Source organism: Gossypium hirsutum, chromosome A06, assembly GCF_007990345.1.
Source record: "Gossypium hirsutum isolate 1008001.06 chromosome A06, Gossypium_hirsutum_v2.1, whole genome shotgun sequence".
In the NCBI taxonomy this organism is placed as follows: domain Eukaryota; kingdom Viridiplantae; phylum Streptophyta; class Magnoliopsida; order Malvales; family Malvaceae; genus Gossypium; species Gossypium hirsutum.
The window spans coordinates 95,255,160-95,279,376 of NC_053429.1; the positions used below are offsets into that span (position 1 = coordinate 95,255,160).

Consider the following 24,217-nt stretch of genomic DNA (forward strand, 5'->3'; position numbering starts at 1 on the left):
TCATTTCTGTACTAAAACTGTTTTGGACAGTAGCTATAGTCCAAATTTGAAAATTCACCAAAAATTTTGGAAATTTAATTTGAGGCTGAATAAAATATGAAATTAAATCTAATTGAGCCTAGTTTCACATTGAAGAAATGGTGTAAGAAAAATAATATTAGATTATGAGATATTTGAATTTTCGTTAGACAGGGTCAGAATGTTTTTGACATCCCCTTTTTTTATTTGGGAAAATCTTAAAATATTGTAAAAAAATAATTATGGGTTATAATTTATATGCTTAGAATCCTAATGAGTCTAGTTTGAAAAGAAACAAATGGGGACATCATCTGGATCCTGTATAAGGAGCTAATTAATTTCTAGTGAAGAAGGGTCAGAACTGTCAAACAGTAGAACATGGGTGAATTTGAAGAATAAAATGTACTAACTGGATAAACCCAAAATTCTTAAAATTTTATGGTAAGGAGATATGTGAGTCTAGTTTTAGGAAAAAAAATTTGAACTTAATTTAAAGTTCCGTAGCTTATGATATAAATAATTTAGTGACTGTGACTCGAGTAGACAACTTAACTAAAATTTGAACAAATAGTGGAATAATGTGCAAATATGATTGTGATACCTTGAGAACATGTTATAAGAATTTGGCAAAAGCATGTAAATAAATTGCTTATTTTTTTCATATTAACTTACTAAGCTTTAAACTTACTCCCCTTCCTTTCCATCTCTTATAGGTTTATTTAGCTAGCTCGAGTTGGAATCGCCAGATATGCTATCACACTATCAAGCTACCATTTGGGGTATAAGTATTCAAGTACTCGAGTTTATGGCATGTATAGGAATTATATCTTTTGTTATATTAGTCATTACTGTTAGGGCTAAGTTTGTTGGCCTATAATGAGTTGTTACTCAATTTGAATATGCATAGCCATAAATGATGGCTTATGATAATCATATGCTTAATCATATGTAAATGACATGTTATTGCATGAATGTGGTTAGTTTAAATTGCATTTATATGCTTGATAATGTTTCATGTGATGTGATATGAAATTGTGCAAGTAAGGGTGACAAAATGGCTTGGAAAATAGCCTTGCAATTGTTCACACGAGTAGACCCACTAGCGTGTCTCTAGGCCATGTGTGACGCACGATCCGCCCCCGCGGGCGTGTGTCTTGGCCGTGTGCCCCTAAATGAATGATGACATCATAAACAGAGAGTTACATGGGCTGACGAAACGGGCGTTTGTAACCACCCAACCTACTCTACTCGGGCATGTGACTCTCTAAAAATGGAAAATTTCTTAAGTGTTGTAAAATTTCTGAAAATTCTCGGTTTAATCCTGAATCATCTTCGATTTATGTTTTCGGCCTCGTAGGCCCTTATAAGGGATGATATGCATGTGTATAAATGGTTTTAAATTGAATGTTATTTTATGGCTCGATTTTTTATGAATGTTTATGTTTAAGTTCGGTAATGCCTCGAACCCTGTCCCGACATCGGACCCGGGTAAGGGGTGTTACAAGTTAAGAAATAAAAAGGTAGCTTTGGTAAAAGTTCTTTGGCAACAACATGGTATAGAGGAAGTTACTTGGGAACCGAAGGATACTATGTGGAAGCAATACCAGAATCTTTTTACTGGTAAGATTTTCGAGGACGAAAATCCCTAAAGGGGAAAGAGTTGTAACACCCTATTTTTCAGTGAAATCGGAACAGTGGTTTTAGGACCACAAATCTGACCCAAAAATAAGGTTTTTTTTATTTCATTATATGGTTCGTATTATAATAGGCATGTCATGTGAAAATTTTGATACTAAAATTTTATCGATTAAGTGTTTAATTACGAGAAGGACTAAATCGCATAAAATGCAAAATTTGAATTCTAGTAGCTATAAACATCAAATAGCTATGGAATTCAAAACTTAAGGTCCTTATATTGTAATTAGGCCATTAAGAGAAGTATTGTAACATCCCGAAATAGGGCCTAGTCGAAATAGTGGTTTCGGGACCACAAATCCGACGTTGAAATATCTGTTTTATGATTATTATGAGGTCTAGAATATGAAAATATGCATGTGCTAAAGTTTCATGAAGAAATTCTATAGTAAGGTGTCTAATTGGAAACTAAGAACCAAATTTAATAAATTACAAAACTTGGATTCTAGAAGTAATTTGTATGAAATTGCTTTAGATTATTAATTAGAAGGTCTTAAAGAGAAATTTTCCCAATTTCTAAGTTTTTGGACAAAAATGGGTATGCATGGAAAATTTTGGAAGTTTAGTAAATGAGGGTATTTTGGTCATTTGGTAATAAATGAAATAAAAATGGAAAATGAAGGCAAAAATGAACCATTCTTCTCCCTTGTACCAGCCGAATTTCTCAAGCCCTCCATAGTTAGGGTTTTTAATATTTTCAAGCTCAATAGTAAGTGCTCTCTAGTCCCGTTATTAATGTTCTTTGTATTTTTGAAATCTCGTGAGCTTACTCTCTCCATTTCTACCCATATTTTGACTTAGGGTTTATGTATGTAAAGTGACCCATGTGTGACATGTTTATTCTTTGATGATTTATGGAGGAATATGAAAGTTAGATGTGTGTTAAACATCTTCTCCTAGGTGATTTTCATGAAAAATCCCTAAAAAGACCTTTTTGCAAAAGGTACAAAATATATGGTAGAAATGTGAAATAATGGAAAATGTGGGCTGCCATAAGAGGGAAAAACATTCGGCTAGGCTTGGGTAATGTAGAAATTTCATGCATTTCATCATACGAGCCTAGGGACTAAATCGTAAATAATGTAAAAGGTTAGGGCAAAATGTTTGTTTTGTCTGGGGGTAAAATTTAGACTCAAAAAGAATAATTTGAGGTATTAATGATTCATTTTTATTGTTATAGACCCCGATGAGCAAATTTAAAAGGTTGATCGAGGAAAACGAAAGGTTTTGGAATAACCGAAACACGAAATTGAAACGGATATCAGGTAAGTTCGAATAAGTTTAAGTAAACTATTAATATGCCTAATTGCATGTGTTGTATGTATGAAAATTGGTTATAATGATGGCATGAAATTCCATGATATGTGTTAATAATAATATGATAATAAATGTCCTGGTTGAAGACAAAAGGGAAATTCGATGGATAAACCATGGCTTACATGACTTGAGATCCTGCATGTGTTGCAGAAAAGGATTTAGCCCGGACGGGTAATCCGTTGATCTCAAATGTAGAAAGGATCTAGCCTGGATGGGTGTTTCTTGAGTGATTAAGCCTCCCGAAGAATATGTGTACATTGTGGATTTAGCCTGGACGGGAAATTCGATTAAGGTCTAAATTTAGCCTGGACTGGTAATCCCGACATCACCTTATGAGTTTACATTACAGGGGATTTAGCTTGGGCTGGTAACCCCGTCGTATGATGTGAGGTTCGTGGGAGTGCGTACTTGAGATGATCGCTCTTATGATTTGACGGTAAATGGATAATCCATCAAGATTTCTGAGAAACTCAACGGGATCAACATGAGGTAGAAAAATGAAAATGTTGGATGATGAGCTCATCTAAGACAAATTACATGGTGTATTGTTATGGAACTAACTTGTCGATGGAGTGCATGTGATAGGGAAACTATTTTGTGTTTTCTGGTTTTATTGCCTAATATGGATGCATGCTAATTAATTGGTAAGTTTACTTTCCAATTAGTCGGGCTTACTAAGCATGTAAATACTTACCTCTCTCTTTTCCCTGTCTTACAGAGCTCGTGGACTTGTGAAGATTGGGAGACGGTTGGAGAATCAACACACTATCATCTTGTCTAGCTTTGGTATATAGATACTCTTATTTTGTTCAATGGCATGTATAAGGTTTTTGTTATATGTGTCATTTGTTTAGCCAATATGAAGGCTTATAAAAGTATACATATTCACTTGTATATGGCCATGGGAATTGGCTCATTTTGGTGTAGGTTATGACCTACCAAATTGTGCATGTTATGTTCCAATGTTCTTGTGATGATTAAATATGGTGTGTTACAATTAGTCATATGTAATATGACCAAATCATATGAGGTGGTTAGGCCACAATTTGGCAATAAGTTAAGATAACGAGCCAAGCTTAATTGAGTTTCAAGTCATGGAAATCCTTAATATAAAGGGGATAACCTAGCATGTATAAAAACCGATGAGATGAGGTTTACATGCAATGAGGTATATTAAGGCATTTAAGAGTATAATTAAACCATGTTAAGTGTTATTGAAAACTATAAGTGGATATGAATATTAAAGGGTGACTAAAGGCTTGGAAAATCGCCCAACAAGGTCCACACGGGTAGACACACGGGCGTGTGTCTAGGCCCTGTGTGACACACGGATCGCCCCATGGGCATGTGGTATGGCTGTGTATCCCCTACACCTAAAAATTTTAAGTCAGAATGCATGGTAGTAAACACACGGGTAGAAACACAGCCATGTGTCTTAACCGTGTGGAGGGCACGGCCTAGCACACGGGCGTGTGTCTTGGCTATGTGCCCCTAAATGCATGCTGACATCATAAATAGAATGCTCGAGTTTTTGGACACTGGCGACCACACAGGCGTGTCTAGGCCATGTGATGGATACGGGCTAGGGACACGGGCGTGTGCTCAGCCATATGAAAACCCTTATAGGTTCGAAATGAGAAATAAATTCAATAAATTCCACACGGGTATGGGACATGGGCGTGTCCCAAAGCACACTAGCGTGTGCATTGCCTCCACACGGGCGTGTGAGGCTTAACCTAGATAATTTACCAGGAACTTTCCCAAGTTCTCGATTTAATCCCGGACCATTCTTAAAGTATGTTTAGGGCCTTATGGGCCCATAATAGGGACAATAAGAGGTTGATTGATTGGTTTTAATTTGGAACGAAATTTTATAACCCATATTATTCGAAAATGTCCAAGCATGTTTCCAGTAATGCCTCGTGCCTGATCCCAGTCTCGGGAATGGGTAAGGGGTGTTACATTTAGTGGCATCAGAGCTACGATTTAGTCGATTCTAAGACTACCGTAGAGAGTATTGAGTTCAACTATACATGCCATTATATGAACGTTGATAGTGTGACATCTTCTAACTGTTTAATCTTCTTTGAATATAGTAAACGTCTTCCAATCAAGTGCAAGATGAGTCCGAGGGAGCTGAGAGCCATGCTCCAGCTTCCGTACAACGAGCTGTTTCTAGTAGTAGTAGAGGGCCTACGTCTGAAGGCTGGGAAGAGGCCAGAGCCACCTTCTTTGACATGATGGATGAGTGGTTTGAGGATTATTTGAAAAATCACCCTAATATTCCACGACCTCCCCCGCCCCCTGACCAACTTGAGGGGGGAGTGCCACGAGGCATGGCACCTGTAAGAGTTGGTAAAGCCCCGGTTGACAAGCTTAGGAAGTATGGGGCTGAGGAATTTAGAGCTAAAATTGATGATGATGCTGAACGAGCCGAGTTCTAACTCGAGAACACTATACGAGTATTGGATGAATTATCGTGCACACCTGAGGAATGTTTAAAGTGTGCCATATCTCTTCTGAAGGATACTACATACCACTAGTGGAAGACTGTATCTTCAGTGGTACCAAAGGAAAACATCACTTGGGAATTTTTCCAAGTGGAGTTTAAGAAGAAATACATCAGTAAAAGGTTCTTAGACTCGAAGCGAAAGGATTTCTTGGAACTGAAACAAGGAAATAAGACTGTAGTAGAATACGAGTTGGAGTTTGTAAGGCTAAGTCAGTATGCGACTGAATGGGTTCAAACAGAGTCAGAAATGTGTAAACGCTTCGAGGAAGGTCTGAATGAGGAAATCAAGCTGTTAATTGGGGTCCTGGAAATACGAGAGTTTGCTACATTAGCTGATCGGGCCAAGAAGGCCGAGGAGCTCAATAATGAAAGGAAGCAAGCTTAGAGAGAACCTCGAGTTTCAAGCAAAAGATCCAGCGATTAGACACTCTCATTTTCCATAAAGAGATCAATAAGCCAGCATGAACGCTCTACTTCATTGGTAGGATATTCGGGAAGAGTGAGGAACTCCAAATGATGTACAAAAGTCTTCTTCCCCGATGGTAACTAGTATGGGGAGTGTAAATGACCAAAAGTCAAAGTGTAAAAGTTGCAATAAATTTCACTTCGAAGAGTGCCGAATGAAGAGCGGTGCGTACTATAGATGTGGTTCTCTTGACCACTTCCTCAGAGACTGTCCAGAGCGAATCGATAAAGAGGTGGAAGTAGCCCCGAAATCGAGTGCTCCTATTTCATGAGGTAGACCTCCGAGATATCCTGGAAATGCTAGTGGCAGTCGGGTTGCGGTCAAAGACACTGCAAAATTAGAGGCTCGAGCCCCGTCAAAAACATATGCAATGCGCGCTCGATAGGAATCCTCTGCTCCTTATGTCATCACGGGTACCTTTTCTCTTTTTAATACTTGTGTTGTTGCCTTAATTGATCCGGGATCGACGTATTCATACATTTGCATGAGCTTGGTGTCTAGTATGAATATATCCATTGAACCTATGGAATTTATAATCAGAGTGTCGAACCCTGTAATATCCCGAATTAGGGCCTAATCAGAATAGTGGTTTTGTGACCACAAATCTGAGGTAAAAAAATTTATTTTATTATCATTTTAAGGTCTATGGCATGATTGTGTGAAAATTTTGTTTAGAAATTTTATCGATAGAGGGTCCAATTTGATATTTAGGACTAAATTGCAAAAGTTGTAAAATGTATGTTCTAGTTCACAAAGGTATTAAGTACTTGTGAGTAATGGGTTTTTAAAGTGGAGGTCCTTGGATAGTAATTAGACCATTATACTAGTTTGGACAAAAATACCTAATGGAAGATAAAACACCATAGTTTTTAATTAAGGGCATTTTGGTCATTTAGTTATTAAAATGAATTAAAAACAAAATTAAAAGCCAATTTTTGTCCATCTTCTTCATTAGGCAGAAATTTCAAGGGTTCTCTATAGCTAGGGCTTTTTTCAAGCTTCAAAGCTCCATAGTAAGTGACTCCAAGCCCCGTTTTTAATGTTCTTTATGTTTTTGGAATCCCAGTAGCTCGAATTAACTTATGCTAGCAATAATTCAACCTAGGGTTCATATTTGGAAAAATACCCATAGGTGAAATTTGTGTATTTTGGTGTTTTATGATAGAATATGAGGTTTTAAATTATGTTCGACAACTTGTGCTACTCGGTTTTAAGTGAAAACAAGTAAAAGGGCTTAATCGGTAAAAATACCTAATAGTCATAAGTACATGTTAGAGTGTGAATTTGATGTTTCCATAGAAGGGAAAAATGATCAGCATGTCATAAAAACATAAGAAAATAGGATGAGGTTTAATTTACGAGCCTTGGGGAAAAAGTGCAAATATGTAAAAGTTTAGGGGCAAAATGGTAATTTTTCCAAAGTTCGTATTAAGGGTTGTTTTGTTGAATGTATGTATTAAATAAATTAATTTGGCATTATAGATCAAGAGAAACGAGATTCAAATTACGATCGAGGGAAAAACAAAGTTTACGAGGAATAGGCTCGATTGCTAATATTTTTTATAGAGGTAAGTTCATGTGTAAATAAGGTAACATAATTTTTATTTTAAGTGATTTAATATTATTTATATGACATGATACTTATTATCATGAAATATGATGTTTTGCAAATTATTATTTGGTGATATGCAAATTATGTGAACAACTTGATAAGTATGAGATGTTAGCAAGTATCGATTTCTATATTCCGAAGAAGGTGATCGAAATGTGTAATTGAAAAGAATCCCGTTTGAACCTTGGGAATGGATTAGGGTACAAGTGACATGTCACTAGGATGGTTGAGTTCTAAACTCGTTGAGTTGAGTCCGAGTTCACTTATGGATGCGAACGCCCTAGCTCGTTGAGTTGAATCCGAGTTCGTTTATGGGCGGGTTACATGGTAGCTTGGCTACATACATCTCAAAAGCTATTGAGCTTATTTAGCTATGAGTATAGCACTTATGTGCACATTATCCGTGTATCCGAAATCATATTCCAATGTGTTCAATGGGAGATCTCTAGCAGAATAAGGAGAATTCCTAATACGAAGGTGACATGTTGGTAAGTGTGATGAATAAGAAAATTTGACAGGTATGTGTTTAAACCCTCAGGTTGAGAACTTAGTATGATGAAATTGTAGTAAGATATTAAATGCAAATGTAACATGAATATCTTGGTGTTGTTTATGCAAATAATGTTTATGTTGAATGGCATGATTATGTTACATGTTATTTGCATGTGAACTTACAAGCATTTATGCTTACTCCCTCCTTTTCCTTCATTGTAGTTTTGACAAGCCGGCTTGAGAATCAGGATAGGTCGAAGGCTCGTTCACACTATCCAAAGACCTAAATTGGTAAAATGGCTTATATATTTTGAATGTGGCATGTATAGCACTATACTCACTTTGTGTAAATGATCTTATGATATGGTAAATGAGTGATATGGAAATGCTTGTTGTTGATTAGCTATTGGAATGGCTAATCAAAATTTATATTTAGTGTTATGTATGCTTAATGTATTACCTACTCCATGGAAAACCATAAAATGGTGAAAGTTTCTATAAAATAGAGTCATACAGTAGCAGTGATGTGAATTTGAAAAATCACTAAAAATAGTAATAAATTGAATTAAATGATGAATAAGTTATGAAATTGAAGCCTGATGAGTCTATTTTCATATGGATGGAACAAAACAGGTAAATGAGTTATATTTTGTAAGATATTTATATTTTTGTGAAACAGGTTAGAGTGATTTCTGAATCCTCTATTCTGACTTTGGAAATTCACCAAAAATTGTAAAAACAAATTAGAGTTCATGCTTTATATTTAAAGATTCCTTATTGAGTCTAGTTTTAAGAGAAACAAACGGCATAGTATTTTGAGTTTTGTACAAAGAGAATAGTGGTTTGTAATACACAGGGATCAGAGTAGTCAAACCCTAAAATAGGGGAGACTTTAACTAATAAACTGTACAAATTGGATCGAAAAAAAATTCTAGAAACAAATTAGTAGATAGATATATGAGTCTAGTTTCAAGGAAAATTTACGGATCTTAATTTTTAGTTTCAGAACTCGATATATGAATTTTTAAGCAACTGTGATGCAGTTAGCCAGCTTGTCTGGAAATTTTAAAATAAATTATTTGTGCTGTTTAATTAATGAATTAAGTTTAGTAACACCTCGTACTCGACTCCAGCGATGGTCTCGAGTATGGGGGCATTACATTTGGTGGTATTAGAGTAGGTTTAGTCGATTCTCGGACTAACATGTTGTATGTACGGGTTTTGCTATACGTGCCATATATATATATATTATGATAGTGTGATGACTTCTAACCTTTTAAATGATTTTTTTATAGTAAATGGATCCCGATCCAACTGTGGCTGATGATGTAGAGAGTAATGCACCAGCTTCAGCTGAAGGGGCGGTGCCAACTGAAAATCCACCTCCTACTGTTGGTCAAGGAGGAGGAGAAGGGGCTTGAGAAGCCTTTCTCTAGATGATGAATGCCTGGTATACTTCGTACGAACCCGAATGCACAACCTCCCACACCTCCCCCGATTCCTCAACCTCTACCCCCAATGCCTCAAGGTGTAGATCTAATGAAATTTCACAGAACTTTAGTTGACAGAATCCGTAAGCAAGGGGCCGAAGAATTCAGGGCAAATGTTGATGATGATGCAGAGAAAGCAGAGTTTTGGCTTGAGAATTCTATTCGGGTATTTGATGAATTGTCTTGTACACCTGAGGAATGCTTGAAATGTGCTATATCATTGTTGAAGGATTCAGCCTATCATTGGTGGAAGACATTGATTTCAGTAGTACCGAAAGAGAAAGTAACTTGGGAGTTCTTTGAAGAAGAATTTTGGAAGAAATACATCAGCGAAAGATTTGTTGATCAAAAGTGTAAAGAGTTTCTTGAATTGAAGTAGGGGAACATGACAGTTACTGAATACAAAAGAGAGGTCGTCAGGTTGAATAAGTATGCTAGAGAATATATTCCTACAGAGGCTAAAATGTGTAGACGACTTGAAGACGGACTCAATGAAGACATTAAAGTATTTGTTAGGATTCTCGAATTAAAAGAAATGGTAGTACTTGTTGATCGAGCATGCAAGGCTGAAGAACTACTCAAAGAGAAGAAAAAAGTAGAGGCTGAGACTAGAAATTGGAAGAAAAGATCGACGAGAAGTTCATTCTCACAGCAATCTAGAAAATCTAGAAATATGAATCCCTATTCTCAGGTTTCGACCAGACAATCATATAGAAATTTTAAGAAGCAAAATATGGGTCTTAAATCTCAGACTACTTGCGTGGCCAGTGTGGGAAATTCGAGATTTGTTAAGCCCGAGTGCCAGCGGTCTGGTAGAAATCACTTTGGCCCATGTAGAGCGAATGAATGTTTTCAGTGTGGTTCTCCAGATCTTTTTATTAGAGACTGCCCAGAGAAAGTTGAGAAAGAAAAATTTCAGAATGTAAAAGCTAGTGGTACAGACTCGCGGGGAAGATATTCGAGGAAAGCTGGAAATGAAGCAAGCAGCAAGAATGTAGTCAAAGATTCCGCAGCTAAACCTGAAGCAAGGGCTCCAGCTAGAACTACTGCCATAAAGGCACGTGAAGATGCTTCATCACCTGACGTGATTACTAGTATATTTTCTCTTTATGATGTTAATGTTAATGCTTCGATTGATCCCGGTTCTACTCATTCATATGTGTGCATGAAATTGGTGTCTAGTATGAATATACCTATTGAGTACTCAAAATTTATGATCAGAGTGTCGAATACATAAGGCAAATGTGTGATAGTTGATAAAGTATGCAAGAAATGCCCTTTAATGATTCGAGGTCATTACTTTCCAGCCGACTTGATGTTGTTGTCGTTTGATGAATTTGATGTTATTTTGGGTATGGATTGGTTGACATTGCATGATGCTATAGTAAATTGCAAAGAAAAGGTTATAGAATTAAAGTGTGAAAGTGGTAAAATTCTGCGCGTTGAATCAGACAAATCAGAGGCATTATCTAGTGTGATTTCTTCGATGTCAGCTCACAGACATTTAAGGAAGGGTTATGAAGCTTATTTGGCGTATGTAATTAATACAAAAGAAATTGAAAAGAAAGTTGAATCAGTGCCAATTGTGTGTGAATTCGCGGATGTATTTCCAGAAGAGTTGTCGGGTTTGCCTCCAGTCAGGGAAGTAGAATTTGGTATTGAGTTGATACCGGGAATAGCTCCGATCTCGATTGCTCCATATAGAATGGCACCAGCGAGTTGAAAGAATTAAAGTCGCAATTGCAAGAGTTGACTGACAAAGGCTTTGTGAGACTGAGTTTTTCACATTGGGGTGCTCCTGTGTTATTTGTGAAAAAGAAGGATGGTTCTATGAGATTGTGTGTTGACTATCGGCAATTAAACAATGTGACAATCAAGAACAAGTATCTGTTGCCGAGAATTGATGATTTGTTTGATCAACTGAAAGGAGCGACATGGTTTTCAAAGATTGACTTGAGATTTGGGTACTACAAGCTGCGAGTAAAAGAGTCGGATGTGCCTAAAACTGCTTTTAGAACAAGGTACGGTCATTATGAATTTTTAGTTATGCCATTCGGGTTAACAAATGCTCCTGCTGTGTTTATGGATTTGATGAATCGCATATTTCGGCCATACTTGGACAAATTTGTTGTGGTATTTATAGATGACATCTTAATTTATTCGAAAGATGAGACAGCGCATGCTAAGCACTTGAAAATAGTTTTGCAAACTTTGAGAAATAAGCAGCTATATGCCAAGTTTTGTAAAAGTGAATTTTGGCTTCGGGAAGTTGGATTTTTGGGTCACATTGTTTCAGGTGATGGTATACGGGTTGCTCCTAGTAAAATTTCGGCCATTGTTGATTTGAAACCACCGAAAAATGTAACCGAGGTTAGAAGTTTCTTGGGGCTACCTAGGTATTATCGGCGGTTTGGAAATGGATTTTCTATAATTGCTGCTTCTATGACTAGACTACTCCGAAAGGATGTTAAATTTGAATGGATGGAAGAATGTCAACAGAGTTTTGAAGAATTGAAAAAGTTATTAACTGAAGCACCAGTATTGGTACAACCCGAATCAGGTAAAGAATTTGTGTTGTATAGTGATGCTTCTCGAAATGGCTTAGGATGTGTACTTATGCAAGAAGGAAAAGTGGTGGCTTATGCTTTGAGACAATTAAAATCTCATGAAAGGAATTATCCGACTCATGATTTGGAATTGGCTGCTATAGTGTTTGCTTTGAAGATTTGGCGACATTATCTGTATGGTGAAAAGTGTCGAGTATATACCGACCAAAAAAGTCTTAAGTACTTGATGTCACAAAAAGACTTGAATTTGAGACAACGAAGATGGTTGGAGTTATTGAAAGATTACGAGCTTGTTATTGACTACCATCCGGGAAAAGCGAATGTGGTTGCCCATGCTTTGAGTAGAAAGTTGCTATTTGCTTTGAGAGCTATGAATACTCAGTTAAAGGTATTAGATGATGGTTCAATTCTAGCAGAGTTAAGAGTAAGACTGATGTTTTTACAAGAGATTTGTGAAGCTTAGAAAAATGACCAAGATTTGCAAGCCAAGAGAAAGCAGTGAGAAGCTGATACGGGATTAGATTTCAGAATCGGTTCTGATGGTTGCTTGATGTTTAAAAACCAGATTTGTGTACCGAAAAATGATGAATTGATTCAAAATATTTTACATGAAGCACATAATGGTTGTTTGGCAGTTCACCCGGGCAGTACAAAAATGTATAATGATTTGAGGAAAATGTATTGGTGGAGTGGAATGAAAAGAGACATCTCCAAGTTTGTATCAAAGCGCTTAATTTGTCAACAAGTGAAAGCTGAACACCAAGTACCTTCGGGACTACTCCAGCCTATCATGGTTCCTGAATGGAAATGGGATCGGATTACTATGGATTTTGTATTAGGGTTGCCGTTAACTCTAGGGAAGAAAAATGCCATCTGGGTAATAGTTGACAGACTGACTAAATTGGCTCATTTTATTCTGGTATGTACGGATTATTCTCTTAATAAGTTGGCTGAATTATATATCAGTAAGATTGTTAGACTTCACGGAATACCTTTGTCAATCATTTCGGATAGAGATCCAAGATTTACTTCACGGTTTTGGCAAAAGTTGCAAGAGGCATTACGTACGAAGTTGAATTTCAGTACTGTCTTTCATCCACAAACTGACGGACAGTCAGAGAGAGTGATTCAGATTCTTGAAGACATGCTTAGATGTTGTGTATTGGAATTTCAAGGTAGTTGGGAAAGGTATTTACAGTTGGTAGAATTTACTTATAATAATAGTTATCAGATGAGTTTGAATATGGCACCTTATGAAGCATTATATGGTCATAAATGTCGGACACCATTGTATTGGACTGAACTCAAGGAAAATCAGGTTTATGGAGTTGATCTAATAAAAGAAACCGAAGAAAAAGTGAAAGTGATTCGAGATTGTTTGAAACCTGCATCGGATAGACAGAAATCTTATGCGGATTTGAAACGAAAGGAAATCGAATTTCAAGTTGGTGATAAGGTATTTTTAAAAGTGTCTCCATGGAATAAAGTTCTTAGATTTGGACGGAAGGGCAAGTTAAGTCCGCGTTTTATTGGACCGTATGAAATAATTGAAAAAGTTGGACTAGTAGCTTATCGGCTAGCATTGCCATCTGAATTACAAAAGATGCATGACGTGTTCCACGTATCTATGCTACGTTGGTATCGTTCGGATCCTTCACATATAATTTCACCGATAGAAATTGAGCTACGACCGGGTATGACTTACGAAGAAGAATCGATTAAGATTTTAACTCGAGAGGTCAAACAACTAAGAAATAAAAGTGTCGCTCTCTTGAAAGTATTGTGGAAAAAGCACGGGGTAGAAGAGACTACATGGGAACTTGAGGAAACCATGAGAAATCAATACCCACACCTATTTACCAGTAAGATTTTTTAGGACGAAAATCCTTAAAGGGGGAGAGAATTGTAATATCCCGAATTAGGGCCTAATCGAAATAGTGGTTTTGTGACTGTAAATCTGAGGTAGAAAATTTTATTTTATTATCATTTTAAGGTCTATGGCATGAATTCATGATTGTGTGAAAATTTCGTTTAGAAATTTTATCAATAGAGGGTCCAATTTGATATTTAGGACTAAATTGCAAAAGTTATAAAATGTGTGTTCTAGTTCACAAAGGCATTAAGTACTTGTGAGTAATGGGTTTTTAAAGTGCAAGGCCGAGTTTTTCACCTTGGGGTGCTCCCGTATTATTTGTAAAGGAGAAAGATGGTTCAATGAGACTATGTATAGATTATCGTCAACTAAATAAGGTAACTATCAAGAATAAGTATCCTTTGCCAAGGATCGACGATTTGTACGACCAGTTGAGGGGAGCCGCTGTATTCTCTAAGATAGACCTGAGATCCGACTACTATCAGTTGCAAGTTAAGGAATCGGATGTCCCTAAGACAGCTTTTAGAACGATGTATGGTCACTATGAATTCCTTGTCATGCCATTTGGGTTAACGAATACACCGGCCATATTTATGGACCTAATGAATAGGATATTTCGGCCATACTTGGACAAGTTCGTCGTTGTGTTCATTGATGACATTTTGATCTATTCCAAGGATGAGATAGAACATACGAAGCAGTTCAGGACTGTGTTGCAGACTTTACGGGAAAAACAATTGTATGCTAGGTTTAGCAAGAGTGAGTTTTGGCTCTATGAAGTAGGGTTTTGAGGTCATGTTATTTCAAGTGATGGCGTTCGAGTTGATCCAAATATGATCTCTATCATCGTTGAATGGAAACCACCTAAAAATGTAATCGAGGTTAGAAGCTTTTTGGGCTTATCCAGTTACTACTGAAGATTTCTGAAAGGATTCTCCATGATAGCGACTCCAATGATGAGGTTGCTACAGAAAGACGTTAAGTTCAAATAGTTAGAAAAGTGTCAGCAGAGTTTCAAGAAGTTGAAGACATTGCTGACGGAAGCTCCAATTCTAGCATTACCCGAGTCAGAAAAAGAGTTTATGGTCTATAGCAATGCATCCTTAAATGGACTAGGTTGTGTGCTTATGCAAGATGGCAAAGTAATAGCCTATGCTTCACGATAGTTGAAGCCACATGAGAGGATTTATCCAACAAATGACTTAGAGCTTGCCACCATTGTTTTTACCTTGAAAATTTAGAGGCATTATTTATATGGTGAGACTTGTCGTATATTCATAGACCACAAGAGTTTGAAGTATTTGATGACTCAAAAAGAATTGAATCTAAAATAGCGGAGATGGTTAGAATTAATTGAAGATTACAAGCTGATCATCGATTATCACCTGGGAAAGGTGAATGTGGTCACCGACGCGTTAAGCATAAAATCTTTGTCTGCATTGAGGGTCGTGCATGCTCAATTGGCATTGTTTGATGATGGTTCAGTCTTGGAATATTTAAGGGCTAGGCCGACATTTCTTCAGGAAATTTATGATGCTCAGACTAATGATATTGTCCTGCAAGCTAAAAGAGCTCAATGTCAGTCGGGCATTGAATCAGATTTTCAGATCGATTCTGATGGATGTCTAACGTTCAGAGACAAAGTTTCTGTACCAAGAAACGATGAAATTATTCGGAAAATCTTGCAAGAGGCACATGATAGCCATTTGTCTATTCATCCGGGAAGTACCAAAATGTATAATGATTTGAAGAAAATGTACTGGTGGAATGGCATGAAGAGAGACATCTCTAAATTTGTATCTAAATGTTTGATATGTCAGCAAGTCAAAGCTGATCAAGTACCTTCAGGTTTACTACAGCCTGTGATGGTCCCCGAATGGAAGTGGGACAGAATCACTATGGACTTCGTGACAGGATTACCATTGACCCCGAAAATGAAAGATGTTATATGGGTTGTGGTTGATAAGTTGACAAAGTCAACTCATTTTATTCCAGTAAAGACAGATTATTCACTTGACAAGTTGGCCGACTTGTATATATCTGAGATCGTAAGATTACACAGGGTACTGCTATCGATTATTTCAGACAGAGACCCGAGATTCACTTCGAGATTCTAGAAAAAGTTACAAGAAGCCTTGGGTACTAGATTGTGTTTTAGTACAACTTTTCACCTACAGACTGATGGTCAGTCTGAACGGATGAATCAAATTCTTGAGGATATGTTGCGATGTTACATCCTTGAATTTCAGGGTAACTGGGAAAAATACCTGCCATTGGTAGAGTTCACCTACAAAAATAGTTTTTAAACGAGTTTGAAGATGGCGCCTTATGAAGCCTTGTATAGCAGAAAGTATCGAACTCCATTGTATTGGGTAGAACTCAAAGAGAGTCAGATTCATGGAGTTGATCTATTCAAGGAATTCAAGAAAAGGTTAAAGTGATATGTGACTGTTTAAAAGTGGCATCGGATTGGCAAAAGTCATATACTGATCTGAAAAGAAAAGAGATCGAATTTCAAGTTGGAGACAGAGTATTCTTGAAAGTATCTCCATAGAAAAAGGTATTGAGATTTGGCCAGAAAGGCAAACTGAGTCCGCGATTTATCGGACCATACGAGATCACTAAAAGAGTTGGCCATTAGCCTATTGCTTGGCATTGCCACCAGAACTGGAAAAGATTCATGATGTGTTCCATGTATCTATGTTAAGGCGATATTGATCAGACCCCTCTCATGTTATTTCACTGACGGAGATTGAAATTAGACCGGACATAACCTATGGTAAGGAACCGGTCCAGATTTTGGCTCGTGAGGTTAAACAGCTAGGAAATATAGATGTGGCTTTGGTAAAAGTCTTATGGCATCGACATGGTGTGGAAGAGGCTACATGGGAGCCAAAAGAAACCATGACAAGCTAATATCCGAACTCGTTTACTGGTAAGGCTTTCGAGGATGAAAGTCCCTAAAGGGGGGAGAAATGTAACATTCCGAAATAGGGCCTAGTCGAAACAGTGGTTTTGGGACCACAAATCTGACGTTTAAATATTTTTTATGATTATTATGAGGTCTAGAATATGAAAATATTCATGTGCTAAAATTTCATGAAGAAATTCTATGAGTGAGGTGTCCAATTGGAAAATAAGGACTAAATTGAATAAATTGCAAAACTTGGATTCTAGAAGCAATTTGTATGAAATTGCTTTAGATTATTAATTAGAAGGTCTTAAAGAGTAATTTTCCCAATTTCTAAGTTTTTGGACAAAAATGGGTATGCATGGAAAATTTTGGAAGTTTAGTTAAGGAAGGCATTTTGGTCATTTGGTAATAAATGAAATAAAAAGGGAAAATAAAGGCAAAAATGAACCATTCTTCTCCCTTGTACCAGTCGAATTTCTCAAGCCCTCCATAGTTAGGGTTTTTAATATTTTCAAGCTCAATAGTAAGTGCTCTCTAGCCCTATTTTTAATGTTGTTTGTATTTTTGAAATCTCATTAGCTTACTCTCTCCATTTCTACCCATATTTTGACTTAAGGTTCATGTATGTAAAGTGACCCATGTGTGACATGTTTATTCTTTGATAATTTATGGAGGAATATGAAAGTTGGATGTGTGTTAAACATCTTCTCCTAGGTGATTTTCATGAAAAATCCCTAAAAAGACCTTTTTGCAAAAGGTACAAAATATGTGGTAGAAATATGAAATAATGGAAAATGTGGGCTGCCATAAGAGGGAAAAACATTCGGCTAGGCTTGGGTAATGTATAAATTTCATGCATTTCATCATACGAGCCTAGGGACTAAATCATAAATAATGTAAAAGGTTAAGGCAAAATGGTTGTTTTGTCTGGAGGTAAAATTTAGACTCGAAAAGAATAATTTGAGGTATTAATGATTCATTTTTATCGTTATAGACCTCGATGAGCAAATTTCAGAGGTTGATCGAGGAAAACGAAATGTTTCGGAATAATCGAAACATGAAATTGAAACGGATATCAGGTAAGTTCGAATAAGTTTAAGTAAACAATTAATATGCCTAATTGCATGTGTTGTGAATGTATGAAAATTGGTTATAATAATGGCATGAAAATCCATGAAATGTGTTAATAATAATAATATGATAATAAATGTTCCGGTTGAAGTCAAAAGGGAAATTCGATGGATAAATCATGGCTTACATGACTTGAGATCTTGCATGTGTTGCAGAAAAGGATTTAGCCCAGACGGGTAATCCGTTGATCTCAAATATAGAAAAGATCTAGCCAGGACGGGTGTTCCTTGAGTGATCAAGCTACCTGAAGAATATGTGTACATTGTGGATTTAGCCCGAACGGGTAATCTAATTAAGTTCTGAATTTAGCCTGGAGTGGTAATTCATATCCGAGCTCATTAAGGGTGTTTTCCGCTATAAGGAATTTAGCCTAGATTGGTAATCCCGACATCACCCTATGAGTTTTCATTACGGGGGATTTAGCCTAGACTGGTAATCTTGCCGTATGATGTCAGGTTCGCGGGAGTGCGTACTTGAGATGATCGCTCGTATGACTTGATGGTAAATGGATAATCCATCGAGATTTCCAAGAAACTCAACGAGATTAACATGAGGTAGAAAAATGAAAATGTTGGATGATGAGCTCATCTAAGACAAATTACATGGTGTATTGTTGTGGAACTAACTTGTCGATTAAGTGCATGTGATAGCGAAACTATTTCATGCTTGCTAGTTTTATTGCCTAATATGGATGCATGCTAATTAATCGGTGAGTTTACTTTCTAGTTATTTAGGCTTACTAAGCATGTAAATGCTTACCCCTCTCTTTTCCTTGTCTTACAGAGCACGAGGACTTGCAAAGATTGGGAGACAGTTGGAAAATCAACACACTATCATTTAGTTTAGCTTTTGTATATAGATACTCTTATTTTGTTCAATGGCATGTATAGGGTTTTCGTTATATGTGTCATTTGTTTAGCCAATATGAAGGCTTATAAAAGTATACATATTCACTTGTATATGGCCATGGGAATTGGTTCATTTTGGTGTAGGTTGTGACCTACCAAATTGTGCATGTTATGTTCCAATGTTCTTGTGATGATTAAATATGGTGTGTTACAATTAGTCATATAAAATATGACCAAATCACATGAGGTGGTTAGGCCACAATTTGGAAATGAGTTAAGATAACGAGCCAAGCTTAATTGAGTTACAAGTCATGGAAATCCTTAATATAAAGGGGAAACCTAGCATGTATAAAAACCGATGAGATGAGGTTTAAATGCAATGAGGTATATTAAGGTCATTTAAGAGTATAATTAGACCATGTTAAGTGTTATTGAAACTATAAGTGGATATGAATATTAGAGGGTGACTAAAAGCTTGGAAAATAGCTCAACAAGGTCCACACGGGTAGACACATGGGTGTGTGTCTAGGCTGTGTGTGACACACAGATCTCCCCATGGGCATGTGGTATGGTTGTGTGTCCTCTGCACTTAAAAACTTTATGCCAGAATGCATGGTAGTAAACACACAGGCAGAGACACGTCCATGTGTCTTAACCATGTGGAGGGCACAGCTTAGCACACGGTCGTGTGTCTTGGCCTTGTGTCCCTAAATGCATGCTAACGTCATAAATAGAATGCTTGAGTTTTTGGACACAGGCGACCGCACGGGCGTGTCTAGCCATGTGACAGACACGGACCAGGGACACGGGCGTGTGCTCGGCCTTGTGAAAACCCTTGTAGGTTTGAAATGAGATGTAAATTCAATAAATTCCACACAGGTAGGGGACATGGGCGTGTCCTAAAGCACATGGGAGTGTGCATTGCCTCTACATGGGCGTGTGAGGCTTAATAAATTTTCCAAGAACTTTCCCAAGTTTTCAGTTTAACCCCAGACCATTCTCAAAGTATGTTTAGGGCCCCATAGGCCCATAATAGGGACACTAAGATGTTGATTGATTGGTTTTAATTTGGAACGAAATTTTATAAACCATATTGTTCGAAAATGTCTGAGCATGTGTCCGGTAATGCCTCGTACCTAATCCCAGTCTCGAAAATGGGTAAAGGGTGTTACAATTATGTAGATTTTTCTTGGTGACTCATCCATGGAATTATAGAAAAAGATAAGGGACTAAATTGGAAATATCAAAATAATTCATTATTTTACAGATGAAAAGAAATTATATCATCTTATTTTCATCATCTTCAACCTAAAAACACATGGAAACCCTAGGAGAGAGAAAAGTTTCAAGGCCTAATTGGGTAAGTTCTCTTGTCCTGTTTTTAGTAATATTGGTATTTTTGAAACCGGGATAGCTTAATCTCTCTATTTGAGGGATTAATTTGAAAAGTTATCAAAGTATGAAAATGGGTCATGGATGTGTTATGCTAAAAATTAGAAATTTATGGTAGAAAATGAAAGGTTATTAATAGATAAACAACTTTTACAAAGTGATTTTTTATGAAAACATGAATTAGGGACTAAAATGAAAAGTTGTAAAATTTGATTAAAAATTATAAAATTTTATTAATACATGTGCTAGAAAATTTGTAATGCGGCTTTGGTTAGGCTTGGAATAGGGAGTAATTTTTACAACTTTCATTTTCCAAGCTTAGGGAGAAAATCGAAATTTATGGAAAAGTTAGGGGCAAGATGGTAATTTTCCTAGAACGTTAATTGAGCCCATTTAGATATGAAATGTGTAAGATTGATGTTAAATTCATTTATATAGATCCGGACAACACTAATTTGAGGTTAGATCGAGGAAAAGAAATAACTTCGAATTAGTAAACTTTTACGCAAACAAGTGACGAGGTAAGTTCGTGTAACTTAATCGGACATGTCATTATGTTAATTAATTATTGTGTTGCTTTTAATGTGATTTATGTTGATGTGCTTCACTTGTATGCTATGATGAAAAATGAAAATAAGCTTGGAATGGTGATAAAGGGGTTTGTCCCAAGTGGATGTTGAATTCTAATGATTGTGTGCGCTTTCCCCAAACAAGTAAGGTCTTGCATTTGTTGCGGATGGGATTTAGCTCGGACGACTAATCCCAATGACCTTGTCATATAAAGGATTTAACCTGGATGGGTAATTCTAATATAATATCTCTCGAGTATGCATTAAGATTAGGGTTTAGCATAGACTGGTAATCCTAATCGAGCCTTTGAGCATACGCTATATAAAGGATTTAGCCTGGATTGGTAATCCTGTTAAACGATATATGATTCGAGAGAGTGTTTCTTGGTTAAGTGCCCTAAGGGGTATCTCTGAATAAGAAATTGTTGAATTGTTGAATCATACACTTTGAGTGTACTACCTGAGCCTTCATGGGAATTTAACTATTCAACGGATATAAAACTCTTGACATGGCACAAGAACATTGAGATGAATTGATACTGATTTGAAAGAATATTGCTTGATGAGCTCATCTATGTTACTTGATTTATAAGAAAATTTTGGTAACTAACATGTTTGATTGAATGTATGTGCTTAGGCAAATTTAGTCAAATGGATGGAAACATGATATTGTATGTTTAGATTTAATAATCAAGATTGGTAAGTTTAATTTCTGTTATACAAACTTACTGAGCATGTAATGCTTACTCCTTTTATTTTTTCCCTGTTTTATAGTGCTCGGAAGCTTGTAAAGGTTGAAAGATCGTAGGAGCATCGTCACACTATCAGCTAACTACCTTAGGTATCTATAGTTGAATTATTTTAGGTATAATGGCATGTATAGGACAACTTGGCCTGTAACGCCCCCTTACCCGAGACCGTCGCCGGAGTCGAGCATGAGACATTACTAAACTTATTTTAGCATTTAAACAAGTTCAAACAATTCTCGTAGTAAACTATCCACCTGCGTCATAGTTGCTAAAAAAATCATATCTCGAGTTACAAAACTCAAAATCCAATTCTGTAAAATTTTCCTAAAACTAAACTCATATATCTACTTACTAGTTTTTTTCTAGAATTTTTGGTTGGGCCAATTAGTACAGTTTATTAGTTAAAGTCTCCCCTATTTCGGGGTTTGGCTACTCTGACCCCTGTGCACTACGAATCAAATTTCTTCCTGTAAAGAAATCCAATGACCATTTCATTTGTTTCACTTAAAAATAAACTCAATAAGGAATCCATACATATAAATTTTTAGTCCTAATTATTTTTACACAATTTATGGTGAATTTCTAAAGTCAAAACAGGGAATCCAAAAATTGCTCTGACCCTGTTTCACCAAAATGTAAATATCTCATAAAATAAAACTCTTTTAATTATTTTGTTTCTTCCACATGAAAATATATTCATTAAGCTTCAATTACATATTTTATTCATCATCTAATTCTATTTTTACTATTTTTAGTGATTTTTCAAATTCATGTCACTACTACTATATGACACTGTTTTATAGCCAATTTCACCATTTTATGGTTTTCCATGGAGTAGGTAATACATTAAGCATACATAACACTAAATATAAATTTTGATTAGCCATTCCAATAGATAATCATCAACAAGCAATTCCACATCACTCATTCACCATATCATAAGATGATATACACAAAAGGATTATAATGCTATACATGCCATATTCCTAAAATATGCAAGCCACTATACCGATACGGTCCGTTGATAGTGTGAGTGTGCCTCCGGCCGTCCTGATCTCCAAGCTGGCTTGTCAAAACTACAAGGAATGGAAGGGAGGGAGTAAGCATAAATGCTTAGTAAGTTCACATGTAAATAGCAAGTAACATAACCATGCAATAATACGAAGACCACATTTGCATAATATCACCAAAGCATTCATATCATATTTCTCATTCATGATCTTACCATATTATTGTCATATTGAAGTCTCAACCCGAGGGTTAAGTACATACCTGTACAAAGTATTCTTTCCACGAAACTTACCAACTAGACACTTTCATCTCGAGAATTCTTCCATTTCACTAGAATTTTACCTATTGAACACATCGGAATATAATTCGGATACACGAAATCAAGCTACCATAATCTCACCCATAATGAACTCGGAACGCAACTCAACGAGCTCGGGTGTTTGCATCCATAATGAACTCGGAACACAACTCAACGAGCTCAGATGCTTGCATCCATAAGTGAACTCGGAATGCAACTCAACGAGTTCGGATGCCTCATAATTCTCACGAACTCGGAACGCAACTCAACGAGTTTGAGCCCCTGGAGAGATGCTTATTGATTTTTAAGTTCCGTCTCAGTGTTCTAAAAATGAGTTTCAGACACCAAGATGAATTTGGTTAGCATCTCCTCAAGGTTCGGCTTTTTCTCCTACTGGTATGGTGGTTGCTGAAAGCCTACAGGGGGTGGTGGTCTCTGATTTCCTCGGTCTCCCCATGAAAATTTTGGGTGGTTCCTCCAACCTACATTGTAAGTATTGCTATAGAGATTGTTTTGAGATCGAGAATTGTTACCCATGTAATTTAACTGCTCATTCTCCATGTTGTGGCCATAAGGTGGGTATTCTGAACTGCTTGATCCACCACCACTTGCTTCGCACTGCATTACTGGGTGAACCTGTGAAGAACTAAGAAAACCATCAATTTTCTTATTCAAGAGTTCTACTTGATTAGAGAGCATGGTGACCGAATCAATGTTATAAACGCCAGCTATTTTCGTTGGCTTTGTCCTCATGGCTTGCCACTGATAATTATTCAGTGACATCTCCTTTATAAACTCATAGGCATCTTCAGGTGTCTTATTATTGATGGTTCCACCAGTAGCTGAGTCAACCATTTGTCGAGTCGAAGGATTCAGGCCATTATGAAAGGTTTGAACCTGTAGCCAAAATGGTAACTCATGGTGAGGGCATCTTCTCAAGAGGTCCTTGTATCTCTCCCATGCATCATAGAGTGTTTCTAAATCCATCAGCACAAAAGAAAAGATATCATTACGTAATTTAGTCGTTTTAGCCGGCGGAAAATATTTTAATAAAAACTTTTTGTCATTTGTTCCCAAGTAGTGATTGACCACCGTGGCAACGAGTTCAACCACTATTTAGCTTTGTTTCTCAATGAAATAGGGAATAACCGAAGGTGAATGGCATCATCAGAAATGCCATTAATTTTAAAAGTATCCTATAGTTCCAAAAAGTTTGCCAAGTGAGCGTTGGGATCTTCGTCCAGCAAACCATCAAATTGAACA

General features: G+C 36.7%; 1 non-coding gene across 1 annotated transcript; it reads left to right on the forward strand.

Annotated features, from left to right (window-relative positions):
- Nucleotides 1-23,867: 23,867 nt before the first annotated feature.
- On the forward strand, nt 23,868-23,974 carry LOC121231495 (small nucleolar RNA R71). The gene has a single exon (XR_005929553.1). It is a non-coding gene; the product is annotated as a small nucleolar RNA R71 (small nucleolar RNA).
- The last annotated feature ends 243 nt before the right edge of the window (nt 23,975-24,217 follow it).